The sequence below is a fragment of the Perca fluviatilis genome, chromosome 23 (assembly GCF_010015445.1).
Source record: "Perca fluviatilis chromosome 23, GENO_Pfluv_1.0, whole genome shotgun sequence".
Taxonomy (NCBI): Eukaryota; Metazoa; Chordata; class Actinopteri; order Perciformes; family Percidae; genus Perca; species Perca fluviatilis.
In genome coordinates, this window is record NC_053134.1 from 1,559,817 (window position 1) to 1,563,690 (window position 3,874).

Genomic DNA, 3,874 nt, shown 5'->3' on the forward strand with positions numbered 1-3,874 from the left:
CTGGTTTATTGGCATTTCTTTAAACCAATCACAATCATCGTGGGCGGGGCTAAGCTCCGGACGGAGCCACGGTGCCTCTGCTGAATAGTCTCAGGAAGGAACTGGTTTTGGTGGAACATGTGGACGTTCAGAAAACTCAGATTGGACAGATAGTCTAGCTAGCTGTTAGACAGACAGACAGACAGACAGACAGATAGTCTAGCTAGCTGTTAGACAGACAGACAGACAGACAGATAGTCTAGCTAGCTGTCTGGATTTACCCTGCAGAGATCTGAGGAGCAGTTAACCATAGTCCTCACAAATCCACCGGAGGTTAGAACCCCGACACAGAGACAGAGGAAGGGGACGGGACATCCGGCAGAACTTCCTGCGGCATCGGAGCAATCCTGGAAGTGGTACGTCGTGGATATAGACTACTATTTATATTAAAACGTCCCTGTTAGAGAGGAAATGACCTAAACATATTCTTTGTAAATCTTTACAATCATTCCCTGAAAGAACCGAGCAGACCTGCCTTGTTGAACCGTCTAGATCTTCTTCTAAACTTGACATTTACAGCGTGTAGCTCGCTAGCTCGAAGTTTGTTGCCGTTTCCCGAAGAGAACGGAGCACACAGAGAGAGGAAGGGGAAGGACATCCGGCGCAGGAGGTCAGGAAATTATCCTGGAAATGTACTTCTGTTCATCCAGACTAATGGGGAACGAACAGAGAGCTGACAGAGAGCTGACAGAGAGCGCTAACACAGAGAGCTAACAGAGAGCTAACACAGAGAGCTAACAGAGAGAGCTAACAGAGAGAGCTAACACAGAGAGCTAACACAGAGAGCTAACACAGAGAGCTAACACAGAGAGCTAACACAGAGAGCTAACAGGGAGTTAACACAGAGCTGACAGAGAGTTAACAGAGTTAACACAGAGAGCGCTAACACAGAGCTAACAGAGAGCGCTAACAGAGAGCTCACAGAGAGCTCACAGAGAGTTAACACAGAGTTAACACAGAGAGCGCTAACAGAGAGCTAACAGAGAGAGCTCACACAGAGAGCTAACACGGAGCTATCAGGGAGCTAACAGGGAGCGCTAACACAGAGCTAACAGGGAGAACAGCATTTGAGAAGTAAAAACAGGCTAAATAATCCAGAATAATCCAAAAATTTGAGTTCCCGACTGGAAAATACATGTTACCACCCTGTAAAGTTGCAACAACAACAACTTGGAAAGTCAGTGAAAATGTTTGTGTACGATAAAGTTAACTTCATATTACGCAGAAAACACGGCGGGCGAGACTAAGTAGGCTAACGTTAGCTTCTGTCCAGTAGAAACTTATTTATTATAGGCCTACATCTGACTGAATATTTGTCAAACTGGCAGCATATTAAAATTGTTTAAATAGTTACTTTTTTTCCCGAAATGTTGACGTTTTTTTCTCAACACTTTTGTTTTGATGCTTTTTTCTAGATGTTTTTTTTCCGTCTAAATTTGACATTTTGTCCAACATTTCGGATGCTTTGTTATTGGCTATTTGACACTTTTTGACGCTATGGAGTTTAAACGTGTTTTAATGTCCTTATATTGTTTATTTTTTAATTCAGTCTCTTTATTGTATTCTCATGTAAAAAGCTGTGGCCCAAAGTGAGGCTCGGTTCTGTATCATATTAATATTTTAATAATCCGACTGACCGGTGATCTCATCTGAGACATGAACCAATTACCTGGCCAGTAATGAGCTGCTGATATTAAACACCTGTTCACATCATATTGCTCTTTTATTTCACGCTAAATGTGCATTAATGTGGGTCAGCTTTAATGGGAAATATGGTGTTTTAACCCCGCTTGAACCAGGTGAGGCTGCGCCGCGAGATAAAACCTTCCAGCTAGAGACAACAGGAATAAAGGAGATAAAGTAGGCTACTACCGTGGAGACCTTCCGGTAACCCCGGCTGGAACAATACGGAGCAGTGCTATCTGTCATCCCTGGCAACCGGGCTCCATTCAGGCCAAGCCAAACAAAAGAGCACCGACACACACCGGGCAGCCCCCGGACACACAGCCGGAGGACATTGACCTTCGTTTGTCTCACAGTGCACCAAACTCCATTCAGTTTTCTGCTAATTTAAAAGGTAAATTTGAGTATAATTAAAAAATAAACGTTGACGTACAAGTGAAGAAGGTTATAAGGGATTGTTTCGAGAACTGCTGGTAATTTCGGCACATATGTGATCTTACTTTTCGGACACAGCCGGGGGACAGACCGCATGTTTACCGGGCTGCCTCACACACACACACACACCTGTGCGACTACGTTAGCTTGGCTCGGCTCGTTTTTGTCGAATATTCGGGTTAAATTGGTTTTCTTTATTTCACTGACAAACTGCGGTTCACTATGCGTAGCGCAGAGCTGCCCTTCACCTTCATTTGTCTCACTAACACACAGTGTGCCAAACTCCATTCAAATATCGGTCGATTAAAGGTAAACATGAGTATCCTTACAAAGAAACGTTGACGTACAACTCTAATATGTTGCAAGGGGCTGTTTCGAGAACTGCTGGTAAGTTCGGCCAAATGTAATACACTATTAGGTCCTTAATTTTATATAAATTGCTAAGTAGAACTTCACAATCCTCACTATCGCCTACCACTACGTAACGTATGTTTCTACGAGAAGACACAAGAAATAACGGGAGAAGTGTTAATAAAAGTTGAATTTAAATAACTATCACATGTAGGCCTCTGCGTGGTGTGTGTATGCCCAACTGAAGATGTGATGCTGACACATCATTTAATTATGCATTTCTGTGAGTATTTGAGTGTAAAGATCAACGGAATCATTTAATCCATTGTTTTTCCAATGAGGTCTGGTGTGTGTGAGTGGTCTCCGCTTACAGCACCGAAGGGCCACCTTTCAGGGCAGATCAGGTTGCTAATTCGGTTTTGCATTTTAAAAGGTTGAACAATGAGCGAGCTGATGGATTCATATTATATTCATCATTCTTGGCTTTTAACGGACAGTTAAAAGAAACCATCTCGACGGTTAACCGACAGAAATGTTTGTCTCGGGGCTGAGCTGCACACACAGCGGAATGTGAAGTGTAGAGAATCATTAAAACAAGCTTACCTGCAGGTGTCGGCTTCATCAAATAATCCGTTAGAAAAACATGGCACAAATAGCCGGTTATATGTCCCCGGTACCGCCTGGTTCTTAGCGGCTCCTCTGAACACTTTATATCCCACAAACTGAGCTCTTTTTCGGCTACGGGGGGTTTGAGTGCTCGGCTCGGTTCTCCGGAGGTTGACTCGTTAAAAAACTACACTTGACTTTGAATTGTGCTTAAAACCAGCAGCAACAGAGGGCGGGATAATCCCTGCGGGTTGACTAGCAGGCAGAACAGCTGCCTCCTGTGGACACGCCCCGTTCACTTTACTATAGAATAGAGTAGAATAGAATAATATAGAATAGAATGATATAGAATATCTTTGTCATTGTACAAGTAGCCTACAAGGAGATTAAGTGTGCGACGTCAGTATCAATGCTATAAAACGTAATAAGGTAAAAAATAAATAAAAAGAGTAAAAATAATAGCAGTAAAGATGTTAAACATATTTTTAAAAATTCACACTGAAATATACGTATATTGCTGAAGACAAAGGCATCATGGGACTTTATTATTTCAGTAAAAATCTGTCCAGAAAGGAACGAGGGGGGGAGGGGGTCTAACTATCTAGGGAGGTCCCGGGACATCTCTGCAAAAAAAACGACAAAATGTCAAAAAAAAAAAACTCCAGAAAGGCGACGAAAACTCCAAAAATAAAAGCAACGATAACGTTTTTAAAAACCAGCAAAAACTTTGGGAACAAACTTCCAGAAAGGCGACAAAAAT

At 42.5% G+C, this 3,874-nt stretch overlaps 1 protein-coding gene across 1 annotated transcript in view; it reads right to left on the reverse strand.

Annotated features, from left to right (window-relative positions):
* Positions 1-3,346, reverse strand: part of eps8a (epidermal growth factor receptor pathway substrate 8a) — a 67,405-nt gene extending 64,059 nt beyond the window's left edge. The window contains 1 exon segment of the mRNA XM_039792404.1: positions 3,112-3,346. The gene's annotated coding sequence lies outside the window, so the exon portion shown is untranslated.
* Between the last annotated feature and the right edge of the window lie 528 nt (positions 3,347-3,874).